Source organism: Silene latifolia, chromosome 10 (assembly GCF_048544455.1).
Source record: "Silene latifolia isolate original U9 population chromosome 10, ASM4854445v1, whole genome shotgun sequence".
Taxonomy (NCBI): Eukaryota; Viridiplantae; Streptophyta; class Magnoliopsida; order Caryophyllales; family Caryophyllaceae; genus Silene; species Silene latifolia.
The window spans coordinates 74,234,864-74,254,486 of record NC_133535.1 but is presented as its reverse complement, the minus strand read 5'-3'; the positions used below and the strand labels follow the sequence as shown (position 1 = coordinate 74,254,486).

At 45.0% G+C, this 19,623-nt stretch overlaps 1 non-coding gene across 1 annotated transcript; it reads right to left on the bottom strand.

Moving 5' to 3' along the window:
* Window positions 1–3,830: 3,830 nt before the first annotated feature.
* On the bottom strand, window positions 3,831–3,937 carry LOC141609653 (small nucleolar RNA R71). The gene has a single exon (XR_012527575.1). It is a non-coding gene; the product is annotated as a small nucleolar RNA R71 (small nucleolar RNA).
* Window positions 3,938–19,623: the final 15,686 nt, after the last annotated feature.

Sequence of the window (19,623 nt, the reverse complement as noted above, 5' to 3'; positions counted from 1 at the left end):
CACAATAAATTTTCCCAAGTGGCGCTTTAGCACCTCGGTCATTAGTCTCATGAAGGTGCTTGATGCATTGGATAATTTATATGGGATGACCAGCCATTCATAGAGCGCAAGTTTGGTTTTAAATGTTGTCTTCCACTCATCTCTCTCTCTCTGATCCTGGCCTGATGATAACCCTATCTCAAATCAATATTTTAAAAGATCTTAGCCCTACTAAGCTCATCTAAGATGTAATCTAGCCTTGAAATAGGGAACTTGTACTTAACAATAATGTTGTTAGTTGCACTATTGTTAGTACACATCCTCCATGTCCCATCTTCCATTGATACCAATAGTGCAGGCACTGCACAAGGACTCAGGGACTCCCTTATAATTCCCATGCCCATCAGCTCACCTACTTGCTTCTGCAAATCTCTTATGGCCTTGGGATTAATCATGTAGACCTCCTTGTTAGGTAGTACTGCTCCTGGGATAAGATCAATGTGATGCTTAATGCCCTCTCAATGATGGTAGTCCACTAAGGAGCTCATCAAGGAACACATCTCTATAACTCCTTACCAACTCTCTGGCCTCCATAGGTATGGGAGGTTCTATTATCTCTAGTACTCCATTGGCAAGGAGAATTATCACAACTCCCATGTCATTTAGTTCTTCGACAACCTCAAACTCTCCAATTAGTAACACTTTTTTAGATGGCTCAACCATAGAAAGGGGTACAGTGTACTTTAGTGTTGATGCTAAGGGGGTTAAGGTGATATTTTTCATTCCCATCTCGAAATAATAAGTGTTATTCCTTCGCTGTTTCATACAATCCCTATCAAAATCTCATGGCCTTCCTAACAGCAGATGGTAGGTAACCATATGCAACAAATCACATAGCACTGCAACAGAGTAATCCTTCCCAATGGAGAAGGGTACTAGACATTGTTTATTATCCACTTTCACTTCAACTTCTTTGTCCAACCACCTCAGTTTTCAGGGTTGAGGATGGTCCTGTGTAGGTAAGCTCGACTTGTTAATTAAGATTGTATAAGCAACCTTGGTACAACTACCCCCATAAATTATCAAATTACAAACCATTTACTTGATGGTACATCTGGTTCTGAAAATTTGCTGCCTTTGATCCACCTCTAATGGTTGTGGCTATATATGCATGACTTTCAAAGTCACCAAGTTCAAGCCTGAGTTAGGCATCACTACCATCTTTGTTTCCTCAACCTCAGGTTCCTCTTCCTTATCACAAACCAGTATCTTATCTCCTGCCCATTTCAGTACTTCTAAAGTACTCAATGCTCTCTTAGTAGGATACTCCAAAGCAAAGTGTCCATAGCCTTGACACTGGAAACATTTATTTCGGGGGATGGTTTTTCTTTAACTCAAATCAGTTGCTTTACCCTTGTCAACAATAAGTGCTTTGGTTTTGGTGGCAGGCTATCTTATCTTAACCTAATGTGAGTCATATTTGTGCATATTTAGTCCCCAAATTAGCCTCGTTCCCATGCTTTCTAGCAACTATTAGGGCCATTTCTTATCGTTAGTTCCCTATTTTGCATATTCTTTGAGGTTTTGTGTCCTTGGTAGGAGAGGATTGCTAGCCATGCATTTATGGAGCAAAATGGAGAGAAATAGATCGCATCTAATCACCAAGCATCAAAGAGGAGACCAATACTAAAGGCCTAAGCAAATAAATCAAGTGAATTGGGCAATGATGAAGATCCCCGCGGCCCTAAGACAGTCCCCACGGATTGTTAGGCAGCCAAGAATAAGAGGAAAAACCCTATCCCAAGATCCGGACGTCCCGAGCTCAGGACGAGCGTCCAAGCTCAGGATCCGGGCATCCCAAGGCTAAGCTCGGGCGGATTACCTTATAGTCCCGAGCATACTCAAGGCCAGAACGCGCGTGTCCCTGAGGACTAGCTACTTAGCCCGCGCGTGTCCCTCGGGATTTATAAATCATCAAGCTTCTCTTAGGGTCTTAATCGGCATTTAAGCCCTTAGTAACCCTAATCGTTTTACTTAATTTTAGTATAAATACCCTATTGTATTACCTAGATGATCATCAATCTTAGAATCACGTCCTAATCTCCTTCTAAATCTCTTAATTTAGTCTTAATCCAAGTAGTAATACACATTTCAATATTAATCACATATTAATCTTTCCTTAATCTCTAAATTGTTCTTAGTTTTAGTTGGGTAATTAGAAGATTATTTGGGGTTTATTGGAGGATTGACAACTCTCCATCAATCATCAAGTTTCCTTCTATTATTCTTTGCTTTATTATTTGGATCATCTCAAGTTGGTATAATCCCTTTTTACCTTTACTTAATTATTATTATTTCCATCACTTATTCATCATGATTTGCTTTGTTAATATGATTGACATCCTTATTAGCATGTTAAACATGATCATGAGTGAGTAGTCTTTTAGCTAGGTTAAATGGGGAATTAGGGGAATCAATCATGGGATTAGATCTATGCTTAATTTAATATGCTTTCATAATTCAACGCTTGCTTGTTGTGATTTCAAGTTATGCACATGTTATGTTTGATGAAATGCTAGACTATGAAACCTTGCATTTATACATCTCTTATCTTTTCAATGAGGCTTGTAAGATATAAGCCAACTCAAGCCTTGTTAGAGCATACATAGAGTTGAATAGGAAGTGACTAAGTCGACTTGTAGGTGTTGTAAAGTCTTGATCGACTCGGCACCGGGACCTAAATCTTCCTAGGAATTGTAAGACATACACTAACTCGATTCCATCACAACAATAAGTTGCTTGCTTCTATTTGAGAACATGTTTGTATGATCTATTTCCATGATTCCCTTATAAAACCATGACACCCTAGTCCCCTTAATCAATAGTTTACAAACCCCTTTGATTGCTTTACTTTGTTTTCATTAATTTACATTCATCTTGTTGCTTAGTTTAGACTACATCTCTTCTCAACCCAAATTTGTGACACCTTAAGACATAACTACTTGCAATTGAAATCTTAAATCGATACCCGTCCCTTGGGATCCAACCTTTGATTATGGCTCTACTAAGAGCAGTTTGTAAAGATATAAATTTTTTTTGGTTGAAAGCTTTAACGAGCAATAACGACTACACACCAAAAATGGCGCCGTTGCCAGGGACGGTGTTCAATTTGATTTGATTTTCGTTAATTGTTTTTAGTTGTCTTTCTTTACCTTAGGGAAGTCAATCTCCTCAAGGTTGTTCTAATTTGTTTCTAGTTGTTTGATATTTTGCATGACTCAGAGATCACAAGGTAATCCATTACCTATTGATTTCGAGATTGAAAGGACCTTAACCAACTATAGAAGAGTTGCTAGAGGTACTTCAAGAGTTGTGGGTATTGGTGAAATTGTGGACATTCAACCAAATAACATTGAGTTTGTCAACCCTTTTTAAAGAGGAGAGGATAACCTAATTCCAAACAAACCACAAAATCAACCCACAATACCTAAATTTTCATCTCATTCCGTGCCAACCGAGGAGAACATACCAAATGGTACTCCTACACCACCACATCTAACCGGTAATTTCATTGCCAAATTCACATCCATACAATTAGTTGAGAGAAGTCAATTTGGAGGGATGCCTAGTGAAGTTATTTACATATGGAGACTTTTTGTGACTATTGTGATGCAATTTCTCAAACTGGAGTTACTCAAGACCAAATCCGATGGGTATTATTTCGTTTTTCCTTGATCAGTACCGCAAAGCAATGGTTAAAAAGCCTAGATAACGCTACCCTTGGTATTGATTCATGGAAGAAGTTAGCACTTGCTTTCTACAGGAAATTCTATCCTCCGGAGAAGACTAACATGTTGAGAGACCAAATCACCGGGTTCAAGCAAAGGGATGAGGAATCATTATATGAAGCATGGGAGAGATTTAAAGACACTTGTCGTTCTTGGCCCCACCATGGACTTGTTGAGTGATTCCTTTTTCAACAGTTTTGGAATGACTTATATGAAGACTCACGCAATGTTCTTAATATGGGGTCTAATGGGAGGTTTACGGAAGTTGATGACAACCAAACATGGGCCAAAATCGAAGAAATGACGGTTCAGAATTCCCAATATAGTAGGCCTCGAAAGGCCACTAGAGGAGAAAAGCTTGAGGTAGATTCCATCACACAATTGGGTGCTCAACTAAGTGCTCATATCGACACCATCAACTTGAAGTTTGACAAGGCCATGGCTAAGCTCGATGAAACTTCCAAATCACCCAAACAACATGTCAATGCTATGATGGCATCATCCTCAATCCCAAATGGAGTATGTGAAAGTTGTGGAACCATGGGACATGATCAAAACGAATGTAGGGGAACAAATGAACAAGTGAATGCTTTCTAAGAATATAAGAATGGCACTCCTTATTCAAACTACTATAATGAGAATACCAAATTCCATCCAAATCTCTCATAGAAGAGCCAAAATGTTCAAAATCCTTAACCAACATACAACCCACCTCCAATGAGAAATCCAACTCGAAGACCCTTTTTCAACCAAAGCCAAGGATATCAAAATGAATCTTCCTACAACCAATCGAATGACCAAAGCTTTGATGTTCACAAAGCGGTTCTCCAAATGCAACAAAACCAACAAGAATTGTTCAGCCAAATGCAAAAAGATAGCCAAGCTAAATAAACCACCATCAACAACATACTTACCCACGCCAAAATGTTAGAGACTCAAATGACTCAACTATCATCTTCTAGCTCCCAAAGACAAAAGGGGCAATTACCTCCTCAAGGTAACCCCCCAAGACAAGAAACGGTTAGCGCCATCCATTTGTTGAGTGGTACAAGATATGAGAGGCCGAAGAGGCCAATTGATGAAGATATTGTGGATGATAGTAGCAAGCAAAGAGTTGTGGAGAACTCTAAGGAAGTCGAGCCTACTATCAATGAACTTTCAAAGAAGAGAAATGAGGAGAAGGCTAAGGAAATTGAGAAAGAGCCTATTGTGATTAGACTTCCATTCCCAAGTCGCAAAGCTAAGCCTATGCTTGATGAGCAACTTGGAAAGTTCATGGAAATCGTGAAGAACTTAGAAGTCTCAATCCCATTCACGGAATTGATCAATCATGTTCCGGCTTATAGAAAAGTACATGAAAGATATTCTTACCAAGAAGAAATCCATCTAAAAGTTGGAAACTATTGCCTTTACCAAACCCCTAGTGCTATTCCTCAAGGGAATTCCCCTCCAAAGCTCAAAGATTTGGGAATTTTTTCTATCCCATGTACCATTGGCGACACTACAATCAACAAGGCATTGTGTGATCTTGGAGCAAGTGTAAGTGTCATGCCATACTCGGTATGTAAGAGACTAGGAATGGGAGAGCTCAAATGCACCAACATTACTCTTCAAATGCTGGATCGATCAACAAAGATACCTCTAAGGGTATGGGAGGATGTGCCCGTGAGAATTGGCAAATTCTTCATACCGGTAGACTTTGTCAATGTAGACATGGAGGAAGATTCCAACATTCCTATCATCTTAGGAAGACCTTTCTTGCATACCACGGGAGCGGTAATCGATGTGAAACATGGAGAGCTCACACTTGAAGTAGGGGATGAGATGATTACTTTCACTTATGACAAAACCATGAGAGCTCCCCGATTACATGAGCCATGCTTCATGGTCGATCACTATAGCCGAAAAAGTGATAGGAAGAAGTTGGAATCTCTATGCAAAGATCAAGCTAAGGGTAACGAAACATCACCCATATGGAAGAAGAAAGTAGATGACATTCAAGTAGCTATATTCGGAGAGCATAGAATTTTCAACAACAATAATGAGAGCTTGAATAGCTCACCCATCATGACAAGTAATGAAGAAGGCCTCATTGGCCAAAAGAAAGGAGAGTTGCTCTTGCCAACTCATGACTCATTGGGGAACAATCAAGCGAAGTTTATGGTCTATGGGATGATGAATTTGAAGGATTGGTCAATCCTTATATTGGAAATGCTATGACCTTAGACCAAGGCTTTGTGGATCATTGTCATCACTTTGACTCGGACTACAATAATGAAGAAAATAATGCACAAAGGTCTATGCAAGACCTTTATCATGAGAATGAGCAAGCCTTCGACTACTTCTACAAAGTGTTGAGCAACATCAATAACACTTTGTCTTTGCCCCCTTGACATCTCATCAAAGAAAGGAGAGTTTGGTGGAGTCCTCCCCAAACCACCATTTATAAATATTCTAACCCTTAACTAGCATTTCCTTTCCTTTATTGCATCTTTGTCATTTTTGGATTTGTATTTTTATGCTTTGTTACAAGAGTTTTGACATGAGAGCAAGTGAGGGAGGGATTTTAATTTGTCTTAATGTGTAGTGTTTGATCAAGTGTGGGGATAGCACATACCTAGCCTAATCAAGCCTTTGTAATACGACCCAGAACAATTAACAAGAAAAGGAAGAAGGAATGACATGGGAAGAGGATCCCCACGAGCAGACTTGAGCTCGTGGGAGGTGAAAGTAAGACGAGCGTCTCCAACGTCAGGACGCCCGTCCTGGCTTTGGGTCGTGCAAGTTAAGAAACTTCAAGTTTTGGTAAAATTCCTGTTAGAAAATCCGCATGAGCTGTCTTCAGGACGCGGGTCCTCCAACCTCAGAAAGCCCGTCCTATACTCGAGCTATGGGTCCTGAGAAGCTACAACTTTTAGAGATTTTCCTGTAAGAAAATCTGACCGTCCCGAAGTTGAACCGAGTGTCTCATCCATAATCCGCTCGAACCGAAGTCAAGACGCCCGTCCCAAACCTGCTTTGCCCCTTTCAGAATTTCCTGTAAGAAAATCAGCGCGTCCTACGCTCAAGCCGCCCGTCTCAGACCTGGTACATAGAAAAACACGGGATTTTTTCCCTTCTTTGCAATTCATTTACCCCTTTCAAACACAAACACATACATTTTTCCTCACTTGAACCTTCAATCCCCTCATCCAAAAACATCAATTTCTCACCAAAATTCACCACAATCAAATTAAAACTTGCTCAAAACAAATTTAAATTACTCCTTCGTCAACAAAAGACCATTTAATCATCAATTTCCTCACAAATTGAGTCAATTTTTTGAGGGTTTGGGGCAAATTCCGAAAATCTCTAATTGATTGAGGAATTGATTGAAATTTGATGAATCAAGGAGCATTCAAGAATAATCTTGGTTTGTTGATACCAAATTGATAAGGAGCATACAATGGCAAGGACTAAAGGCGTAATTAAGGCACCCAAAACCCCAAATTTGTCAAAAAGGCAACAAGCTCTTCTAGCATCAAAAGCTTTGGTAGTAGCTCAACTAAGGGAGCAAGCACAAGAAATCGTCAATCCCATTGAGGAAGCTACCCCTTCTATTCCGGTTGTGGAACAATTGCCAAACTATCCGGGGGTAACTTTCTTATCCGATAAACATAGGATTGCATTTCTATCCCTTACCAAAAAGAAAGTTTTAGCTACCAAGTTTATTTGCCAAGATACTTTGAAAAAATTGGGTGTACTTGAGCAATCTAGAGCATTTTTTCGAGTCCATGGGGTTGAAAACCCTCTTTGAAATGAATGAATTGACTTATCCCTCATTGACCATGGAGTTCATAAGCTCCTGGAGGGAGTACAAGGTAGAGACTCGGAGTTATGTTGAGTTCCGACTTGAAAACGAGAATAGAAGAATGCTTAAGGGTGAATTTGGTAAAGTGTTTGGAAATATGATCATTTTGAAAAGAAGCCTTTAAAGTATGATGCCGCACCCCTATGGGAGGCTATAACCGGTCGTAAATTCGATTCCTTCTGGAAGAGCCATGCCTTGTATGTTCACCATCCGGGTATAAGGATTTGGCAAAAGTTTGTGGCTAATACTTTAATCGCTAGGAAAGGAGCCAACCACTTCACCGAACTTGACTTTGTCTACCTTAAGTCCTTCTTGAATGTTAATGGAAAGTCCACTCGAAAGTACAACATCCTTCATTATTGATTGAGCAGTGGTTAGAGATTGATAATGGGAAAGAGGGAGGGGCCTTTATTGTAAATGGGAGCTTGGTAACAAGGTTCGCTAAACACTTTAACCTGGAGTTCAACAAGGATAATACTTACAAACCGGTTAAGGGAAGCAACCTTCTTGACATGAGTAATTTGATCAACAAGTTTCATTGGGTCAAAAATGACAATCTTGATCATAAATTTGAATGGCTCATCAAGGAAGCCAAGTCCATTGTCCTGCCAACCAAGATTTGCCGTATCTCCACCCTTCGAACCAACTACCTCATTCCTGTCTCCAAAGAAGCCGAATTGATAATCAATCAACAAAGAGATCTGATTGCAAAGCCCTCCTCTTCTACCATTGTTACTCCACCCTATCCTTTTACCTACCAACGGTTTCAACCAAGTGGCTCTAATGTTGAGGTGGGCAAAGATTACTTGACCCAATTGATGTGCATCTGTATAGAGAAGCTTATAAAGACTGGGTGAATGCTTATCACGCCCAATATCCACCGCTACTAGATCTTGCTAATCAAGGACTTCTTTATTCTTCATGTCCTTTGCCTATTTGGGCGGATAAGAAAGTGTTCTTCCCTACTTTTTCTTAAGATGCCGACAAGGATAGCCAGGTGGTTCATGGAGGGGAGATTGTTGTTGAGGAAGATGAGGAAGGTATTGGTTCATGCCATGAAGAAGAGAAAGGTCTGAGTTTCGATGATGATGAAGTTGGTGAATCCTCTGGTCCAATGGAGGTGGATAATGATGAAGTTGATGATTATGATAATAATTCCGATGATGATAATGCCAGTAATGAGGCCAATGATGATGATGTGGCGATGAGCGACAATTGAAGGATGACAATGCTTATGGAGGATACCACAAGTGCGGGGTTGATTGTTTGGCATCGACCTATTCCATTGTGAGTCTCCTACCCTTACTTTAGCTTTCTTTATATCTCTTGTCTTTAATTTTAATCTTGATCATTTATAGAGTCATTTTTTTGCTCTTGTTAATTTTGAGTTTGGAGTCCTAGCACCATTCAAAGGACTCCCACTTCGGTCCCATTGAGGTGTTTCCTATTTTGTTCCCATTTGCAAAATTCAAAATGACAAACTAGAATTCATGCATTGTATTCTTGCCCTGTGCATGAACTTCCCCTCTTTTCTACACTAGAAATAATGTTTTGTTCGGTTTGAGGAAGTTCACTCATAAGGAATGCGAGTGAATTCAAATTGGCTCTCCAACTAATCGAAAGCATTCATCATATAGGATAGATTAGATTGCATCACTTGTTATATATTTCATATAGTTTGCATACTAGTTTAGAAATCATGCATTTTCATATAGCTTGTATTGCATAATTTCCTATCGTATTGACCATTGACGATAATGCCCATACTAGTGTGGGGATGGGAAAATCTAACCTTTCAAGAATCGAAAAATGATAAAAATTGAAAAATTCTCAAAAATCCAAAAACATGTTCATTCATTTGTAGTGTAGAATTGTATATTGTGTATATATTTGTGTTTGTTTGTCACTCTTATCACATTGGACCAATTACGCCACATTCGAGACATGAAGGAAATAGAAGACCGCATGGTATGATCTTTCCAAATCTCCTTCTTCCTTTTATATGTTAATGACAATGTGGCTTTATTTTGGTTGATGCGGTACAAACCAATGTGTTGTTAAGAACTTGCATTTAGTTTATATGGAATACTAGTTGATAGAAGCATCTGCATTAGGTTGTATATATGTTAGTTGCATCATGTCATGTAGTTGCATTCTAGGAAATTTTTTGTTAAAACATCTATTTGAGAAGCTAGACATTGGTTTGTACCGCATCATGTCATGTAGTTGCATCATGTCATGTAGTCATCTATTTTTCTTCTTGAGACTTTGCTCATTAGAATACCTACAAAACACCCTAGGATGTGTCATGCTAGTATCCTTTGACCCATGGACTAAGGCCTAGTCAAGAGTACCTTGTGGTGTGATAACTCCTTGGCTACCGTTTATTCCAAGGTGACTCTTGAAACCATGCAACCATCTTCCACTTCTATCATATCTTTCACACAAAAAGGGAATGGGCACAAAAATTCTCAATTTGAGATCAAGCACCAAAATGAAAATAAAAAAGTTTGCACAAATTACATCAAAGAAAAGAGGAGTACAAAAATAAAAACTTCTATGCTTCAATAAAAGCACCCTCGTTACAGATTAGGGTGACTTTAAAAATGTTCAAACAATGGAAATTGAAAATTTTGCCAAGTACCAAAATGCCAAACATCAAAGAAATGGTAAGAAATTGTTCTCAAAATGTCAAATTCCACAATAATGGGGGGAATAACAAATCGAAAGTAAACTCCCATTATGAAAATCAAAATCATATTGATCCCTTTATCCATTGATTCCACTTTTTTGCATGGTGGAGAGGGGACGACCCTTCTTCTTGTCTAGGCAAGAAGGGGTATTCCGCGATCCTACAGTATTTCTAACACCATAGGGAGTCTACTCTTGACAAAAGCATTTAAATATTGTGGACAAAGGTACCCTAGCTTGACACAACTTAGAGGTGATTTGTTGGTATCCTCTTAGGCTTAGTAACTTGAAGAAACCGTATCTATAATAGAGTTTGTACCCTTAGATTTCTTCCCTTTTGGATAATATCTGCCACTTAGATGAGAAAAGTGGCTATTTCTTTTTGTAGATGCATCCATTACTTGTTTTGTGTGCTTAATGATTGGATGTATCGCCATTTTGGCAAGCCCCGCCTTGCCTTGCAAGAAGGCATCTTACCTCATGGATGTCTTGTTGTGACTTGAAGGGCAGAGTGAGACCCGCTAATTGTCTCACATCGGCTATATTAGTAGGCTAGTTTAAATAAAGGTCATAGTTTTAGTCACCTCTTTACTCGGGACGAGCAAAGGTTCAGTTTGGGGATGTTTGATATGACTCATATTTTTGCACATTTAGTCCCCGAATTAGCCTCGTTCCCATGCTTTCTAGCAACTATTAGGGTCAATTCTTATCGTTAGTTCCCTATTTTGCATATTCTTTGAGATTTTGTATCCTTGGTAGGAGAGGATTGTTAGCCTTGCATTTATGGAGCTAAATGAATCACATGTAATGACCAAGCATCGATAAGGAGACCAATACTAAAGGCCTAAGAAAATAAATCAAGTGAATTGGGCAATGATGAAGATCCCCGCAGCCCTAAGATAGTCCCCACAGATTGTTAGGCAGCCAATAATAAGAGGAAGAACCCTGTCCCAGGATCCGGGCGTCCCGACCTCAGGACGAGCATCCCGACCTCAGGACGAGCGTCCAAGCTCAGGATCCGGGCATCCCAAGGCTAAGCTCGGGCGGATTCCCTTATAGTCCCGAGCATACTCAAGGCCAGGACGCGCGTGTCCCTGAGGACTAGCTACTCGGCCCGCGCGTGTCCCTCGGGATTTACAAATCATCAAGCTTCTCTTAGGGTCTTAATCGTCATTTAAGCCCTTAGTAACCCTAATCCCTTTTCTTAATTTTAGTATAAATACCCTATTGTATTACCTAGATGATCATCAATCTTAGAATCAAGTCCTAATATCCTTCTAAATCTCTTTGTTCCGGGTGTAATTCCAGAGCAGTTATTTGTTACCACCCGTGCTTGTAGAATGACGTCTTTGGTTGAATCCTCCTCGCGGTCTCCTGAAACGATGAACAAACTGAGGGCTCGGCTTTGGACCGAGCGAACTCACTCCGACGCTCAAGTCAGTAAACTTAAAGGGATAAGTTGTTGTTACTTGGTGAAGTATATATTGTAGAGAGATAAGGAAGATATTACCAGATGAATAGTGATTCTTAGGTTAAATTGTGGATCCTTTCCTCAATGAGGGTTGAGGAGTATTTATAGACTTTCACCTTTTGTCACGTAGTGGCCAAGTGGCCAAGTGGCTAGCAGGTGGAAAGACTGATGTACCCTCGGCCGAGGGACCCATGGCAGGCCGGCGGGCCCTGATGACTCGCCGCCGAGGGGTCTTGGATATGAGTTCGCGGATATGTGCCCCGGCTGGCTAGTTGTCCCAGCCGAGGCACAAGAGACAGGCCGACAGGCTGCGTCGGTTAGGCTGTCTAAGTCGTTGACTTGTTGTGGATATCTTTGACCTTGCTCAATGTGTTGACTCGGTCAGCGGGTGCATAATATGCCCCATCAATTTGCCCCCAGCGTAGTCTATGCCGTGGTATGGGCTCCGATGTGTGTTGAGCGTATATTGTGCTTAAGACAAAATTTTCTGCCCCGGCTTCTTCTACCTCGGCTTGGTTCTGCTTAGGCTGTACCCTATCCCCCCTCCGCATGGATGTGTAAAGGGCATCCGATGTGGAAAAGAAAGTGACGCTAGCCGAGACCAGGGTTGAGAGTGCCGGTTGTTTTTGATTGCCCCTGGCCGGTGCTACCTAGCTTGGTTGATCATGTGGCCGGCGGAGAACAGACGCTTTAGGAATTTGTTGAGGAAGATGAATAGGCAGAGAGATATGAAGGGGCGTGTTGAAGACGCTTGGTCACTGTTGCATTGATTGACGTTCAACTGTTGCAGCGATTGACATTCCGTGGTTGCATGTCTGACACGTGTCTGTTCGCTGATTGGCTGACGTCTCATGGGCTATGCCCTGATTGGTCCTTCTTCATGGGCTTTCCCCTATAAATAGGGCAGTTAGTCCCTGAAATTGGCCACCAAGTTCATTCTCTCTAAAATTTTCCTCTCTAAACTTTCAAGGGCTTCTTTCTCTTCTAATCTTCAGAGTCGTTACTTCGGCTAGTGCTTTTCTTCAAGGTAAACAAACAAATTCTTAATCTCTTATTTTGTTAATTGATTGTTTCTACCATGTCTTCTGCTGATGCCGGGCCTAGTAACCGTGCGCCGGGGGGTTCCTCGTCGCGTCTTGATGAAGAGGAGGCTCTGGCCGCCGTCCCGCTAAGGTCCGGGGGTCCTAGGTCTCCTTCTCCCGAAGTTGATCCAGAAGCTTTGGAGGGTTGGGAGGATGATGATGATGTTGATGATGACGATGATGATGCTGAAAGGGCTCGTCCTAATGAGGGGAGGCAATTCATCATGGATCACGGCGACCCTTGTAAGGTCTGCCCTGACCGTGCTTTGACCCATAAGTTTGCCAGCTGTTCCGGCGAAACACTTTTCGAGGGCCATTTCTACTTCGGCAGGGGGTACAAAATTGTTATCCCTGAGGAGGGTCAGGCCGTCTGTTGCCCTCCCCCGGGTTGCACCGGCGTATACATCCGGCACCTGGAGTACGGGCTCGGTTTCGCTGAATGATTACGTTATGGCCATCATTAGAGCCATGAACGTCGTCGTGGCCAGTTTGCACCCGTTGGCCATTAGAACCATAGTCGGCTTTGTCTGGCTCTGTCTCTTCAAGGGGGAGGTCCCAACGGTTAATTTATTCCGTCGGCTTCACCACCTTCGGCCGTCGTTTCCTGGCCGCGTCGGATGGTATAACGTGCAAATGGAGCCGGGTTACGTCTCAGTTGATAAGCTTTCCTCCTGCAAGGACTGGAAAGATCGGTGGGTGTATGTTGAGGTGCCGGATGACTATCCGCTGCCCCGGTCCTTCCAGCACCAAGTTAATTTGCGGTGCGAGACTAAGGCGGAGCATGACAAATGGGTCACCCGGAGTAAGCTTAAGATGGACGCCAGCAAGGTCCCTCTTAATGCGGATGAGAAGCTGGCGATGAGGCTTTTTGAGGCGGACAAGAGTGGGGTGTCGAAAAGATGGATTCCCCCGACGCAGATCATTCTTCAGGATGAGCTGCTCTGCCATGTCGGCCTCATACCGGCCCTAGCACAGGGTGAGTGGGGTCGGTGTGAGGCCCATCTCTGCTCTTAATGTTTCTGTTTCTTGAACTTTGATTTATTTCTTCTACTTAACTCTTGCTTTGTTTCCTTTGCAGACCACTTTGGACCGGACACTGCTCGAGGATATCCTCCGGAGAATGGGGCTGCACAAGGATAAGACCGTTGCTGATTTGCACCCTAAGGCTCTGGCCCGTGATCGCAGAACGTCGCCGAATGATCTCATGGATCAGCAGCTGAAAGGCTTGAATGTGGAGGCGGCCCAGGCGAAGGTTGCTAGTAACATGCCGCGCCGAACGCGGAAAACAAAGTCTTCGGCGGCGACGGCGTCCACATCAGTTCCACCTCCCATCCCTTCAGTCCAGAAGGAGATGGTGGTGATCGTTGACATTACCAATGGAGAGGACTCCGATGCGGAGGGGTCTCCTCTTGTCCGTAAAAGAAAAGAGCCCACCCCTGCTGCTGATGCTTCCGCTGCTACTGCTGCAACTGCTGCCGGCAAGGAAATGCGTCCTCCGAGCAAGAAAGCCAAGCATGGTACAGATCTATCCTGTGGCTCAGATTTAGCCGGTTCATTAGGCGTTCCTGATGATAGGCTCTCTGGTATGTCCATGTATGTTGACACGGATGCTTTAATTGAATTTTTTGTAGATCAACCGCTGCCGTCCATAGGCCACGCTATTGAACGGCGTGCCGAGAAGAAAACTGCGCATGCAAGTGGTCAAGATGCCACCGTTGTCACCTTCTACCCTCAGCCTACCCCCTTACAGATTAAGTCGGAGGGCCTAAGTTTGGCCAGGTCGCTGTCGAAGTGGGTTGATACGGCCGGTGCTCTTATTGTGGAGCAAGAGAAGGCCATTGCTGAAGCTGCCCCACAGCTCGAGCGGCTCAGGATCGAACTCGACGCTGCGAACAAGGAAGCCGAGAGGGCCAAGGCGAGGCCGAGGAGGCGTCCGTGCCGAGAGAAAACTCGGGAGGACGCTGAAAAGGAGGTCCTTGCTGAGAGAGCCAAGGCCGAGGCTGCGGCGACTGAAGCTGCTAAGCTGCTGGAGGGGCGTGACCTTGTTCAGAAGCACGCCGACCTTTACCGTACGCAGAGGGACGAATGGAGGGGCATGTTTCAGGCCCAGAGGAAGGTGGTTCGGAAAAAGGATGCTATCATCACCCAAAGGGAGGAGGACATTGAGACGCTCCAAACCGTTATCCTCCCTAACATGTGCGCCCAATACCGGGACCTGGCCGAAGAAGCTGCCAGGGAAGTGATTGGGGAGCTCTTCCCTCTCGATGGCTCCTTTCCGTGGGACAGATTTGACGAGCTGTTTGATGACAAGCTCGAAGCTAAGGAGAAAGTCGTGGAGGAGAAGGCCAAGGAGGAGGTACGGGTGAAGAAGGAGGAAGAGGTGGCCGAGGAGAAGGACCCTTCTTTGAGAAGACTAAGGCGGCCAAGGAGGAAGCCGAGAGGATGAAGGCGGTGAGGTTCGAGGCCGAGGTGCCAAGAAAGCCGAGGCCGAGGTCGCCGAGAAAGCTAAGATCGCCAAGACAGCTTTCCGGGTCGCCCATCAAAGATAATGCGCTAACGCGCTGGCGATGGCAAAGACAACAGGCATAGGGAGACGAGCGGTCATCACCAGGCTCACCCGGCGTCTCGGATAGCTGCAGCTGTTCGGGAGCCAATTATTAAGTCTTTCCTCCCTGCCATCTTTTGGCGCTTAAATGATATGTCTGTAACCTTTTGCTTTTCTTTTCCTTGTATTTTAAACAACTTTGGTAGGCTGTGTTTTGGCTTATCCCCATGGGGATGGCCGTCGTCTGTATTCTCCTCACTTGTAACCCGTTATCATTTTTAATAGGAGTTTGCTTATCTTGCCTCTGGCTTGGCCGAGGTCTTTTCCCGTCTTCGTCTGAGTTGTCTTCTTACGTTATTAATTGAGCGCTTCTTTTGTTTCTACCTCGGCCTGGCCGAGGCAGTTAGAATGCGTATCTCAACTGTGTAACGTTTTTTTTTTTTAACATGTTAGCGTATCGACCGTTGTGTCCCCTGCCAGGCCTTCGGTTGGCCGAGGCGACTAGGGGTTACGGCGCGACAGCGTTCGTATCTGTCAACTCTGCTGGTAGTGACTGCCGTGGCGTCTAACTCTTGGAGTGACTGCCGTGGCGTCTACCTCTTGGGGTGACTGCCGTGGCGTCTACTTCTTGGGGTGACTGCCGTTGCGTCTACTTCTTGATAGTGACTGCCGTGGCGTCTACCTCTTGGAGTGACTGCCGTGGCGTCTACCTCTTGGGGTGACTGCCGTGGCGTCTACTTCTTGGGGTGACTTCCGTGGCGTCTATTTCTTGATAGTGACTGCCGTGGCGTCTACCTCTTGGAGTGACTGCCGTGGCGTCTACCTCTTGGGGTGACTGCCGTGGCGTCTACTTCTTGGGGTGACTGCCATTGCGTCTATTTCTTGATAGTGACTGGGGGAAAATGAACACTTTGACGGAAAACTTGGACGATTCTTCATTAGATATAAACATGCGTCGGGGTGCCCACAATTGTCTTGGGCACCTCCGCCGCTATACAAAGTATTCCCCGAGATTGTCAATGTTCCCAGTTAGCCGTCAGTTGCATCCATGAGGTCGCCCTCCTGTTGTAAGGATGGGCTTTTCCCCTTCTCTGACTTCTTTACCACTTTGAGGGATTGCATGTTGCACCCTCTGGCAGATATCTGGATGTTGACCACCTCGTCCTTCTCGTCCTTGGAGACGAGCTTATGCGCTTCCCCCCGGTCCGAGACATACATCAGTGTCAGGGCCCGGATGGACATCACTGCGTCGGCCTCGCTCAGAGTGACTCGGCCTATGAGAACGTTGTAGGTGGACGAGCCGTCGATGACCACGAACTCAGCTAGGACATTCTTAGCCGTACCTCCCTCGCCGAACATCACTGGCAATCTGATCAACCCCAGGGGTACCAGGCCGGCCCCGGAGAAACTGTATAGCGGATTGGTGCAGGGGCTCAAGTTTTCAACCTTCAGACTGAGGTTGAGAAAGCACTCCCTGAACATGATGTTCGTGTAGGCGCTGTGTCAATCGGGCACCTCTTGACCAGGTGGTTGGATATGTCCAAATTGACTACAAGTGGGTCACTGTGAGGGGCGATGACTCCCTCGTAGTCCTTCTTCCCAATGGTCATATCGGGGACGTTGGAAGCGGGGATCGCTGTTTTGGGCACAAAGTTGATGGCCTGATACAGCTCGTTCAGGTGCCGTTTGTGCCCATGAGCGGACCCACCGTTCTCGTTGCCCCCGATGACAACATGGATCACTCCTATCCGTTCAAAGACGGATTTCTTATTTGAACCGTCGGCCTCAGTCTTTTGGCCTTTGGCAACATACTTGCCGAGGCTCCCCTTCCGGATCAGCTCTTCAATGGCATTCTTCAGATGCCGGCAGTTGTCAGTAAGGTGACCGGTGTGGCCATGGTACTCACAGTACTGGCTCGTGTCACTGTCCCTCTTCGGCCTGGGAGGCCTTTCCCACTTCTAGCCCTCGTTCTTGCTCAGGGCGAAGACCTCGGCGGCAGATACGACCAGGGGGGTGTGGCCACTGAACCGTTTCTGGTAGTACGGTCCTGAACTCCCCCCGGCGCCCGCCGAGTTCTGCTTCCTGGCCGATCTGTCAGACTGTGACCTATTATTTTCACGGCGTCCTTCGTCCGGGTTGTCCTCCCGGCGGCTCTTTCTCTCTGAGTGCCCGGCCTCGCTGGGGCCTACCCAGGTTTTGTGATAGTCCTCCACCTTTTTGGCTTGGTCGGCCATCTTCCTGGCGGAGTCTAAGTTCAGGCCGCCGCACTTGATGAGCTCGTTTTTTAAGTCTCCTCTTGGAAGGCCTTTCATCAGTGCGAAGGCCGCCAGTTCGCTGTTCAGCTCACGAATCTGCTGAACCTTGGCGTCGAACCTCTTCACATAACTCCGAAGAGACTCGCCTCCCTCCTGTCTGATAGTCAGGAGGTCCGATGTCTCAACGGCCCTCCTCTTATTGCAAGAATATTGGGCTAAAAATATGTCCCTTAGGTCGGCGTAACAGTATACCGACCCATCGGGTAGCCCCTTGTACCAACTTTGTGCCATCCCATGTAGAGTCGTAGGGAAGACACGGCACCAAACCTCATCAGGCTGTTCCCACACCGACATGTGAGACTCGAAAGCCTCGGCGTGGTCGGTTGGGTCGCCTTCTCCTTTGTAAGATATGGGTGGCAACTTTAGCTTGGGCGGCACCGGGACCTCTAGGACGTAGGCGCTGAGGGGCTGTCTGACCACGTGTTGAACGACACGCGGCGATCGGCTCCTCACATCCCTAGTCCGGCTCCTCTCCCCGTGGCGGGAAGGGCTTCTTCTCCGACTCTGGTGAGTCGGACTTCTTCTCCGACTCTGGTGAGTCGGACTTCTTCTCCGACTCTGATGAGTCGGACATCTTTCACTTCTCTGGGGCAGGCCTCGTCGGTCTTTGCGGCGACACCGTCCTCCGCGAGTGCGGGAAGGACTCAGTCTACCACTAGCGCTCGGGCTCCCCGGCGTCTTGACGGGGCCAGCTTCTTCCAAAGTGCTCCGTTCAAGTCTCTTGGAGTCACATTGGGCCCTGGTCTCTGGACGGGTTCCGCCGCTCTTATCGGTGTAACAAGTGTGAGCCGGCGTACTACAAATTAGGTCCGGGAGTAGCTTCGGTTTTCTTTGCATCAACCACATGTCCCATGATGGTGACCTGGTTTGCGAGCGCGCGGCGTATCTCGGTATTATTGGCATCCCGTACTCCGGTTGAATTACCCGGCCGGTGGAGGGCTGTAACAACCAGCAATTGTGGACGGTATCATCTTGGTAGAATTCGGTTTCGTCAGTCACGAATACCTCTTGTTGTTTTGACATCTTCTTAGCTTTTTGGGTGGGTTTTTGTTTTGTGTTTTTTTTTTGTTTGGGAATGAATGTGACTAGCTTCTAGTATCTTTCCCCACAGACGGCGCCAATTGTTCCGGGTGTAATTCCAGAGCAGTTATTTGTTACCACCCGTGCTTGTAGAATGACGTCTTTGGTTGACTCCTCCTCGCGGTCTCCTGAAACGATGAACAAACTGAGGGCTCGGCTTTGGACCGAGCGAACTCACTCCGACGCTCAAGTCAGTAAACTTAAAGGGATAAGTTGTTGTTACTTGGTGAAGTATATATTGTAGAGAGATAAGGAAGATATTACCAGATGAATAGTGATTCTTAGGTTAAATTGTGGATCCTTTCCTCAATGAGGGTTGAGGAGTATTTATAGACTTTCACCTTTTGTCACGTAGTGGCCAAGTGGCCAAGTGGCTAGCAGGTGGAAAGACTGATGTACCCTCGGCCGAGGGACCCATGGCAGGCCGGCGGGCCCTGATGACTCGCCGCCGAGGGGTCTTGGATATGAGTTCGCGGATATGTGCCCCGGCTGGCTAGTTGTCCCAGCCGAGGCATAAGAGACAGGCCGACAGGCTGCGTCGGTTAGGCTGTCTAAGTCGTTGACTTTTTGTGGATATCTTTGACCTTGCTCAATGTGTTGACTCGGTCAGCGGGTGCAGAATATGCCCCATCACTCTTAATTTAGTCTTAATCCAAGTAGTAATACACATTTCAATATTAATCACATATTAATCTTTCCTTAATCTCTCAATTGTTCATAGTTTTAGTTGGGTAATTAGAAGATTATTTGGGGTTTATTGGAGGATTGACAACTCTCCATCAATCATCAAGTTTCCTTCTATTATTCTTTGCTTTATTATTT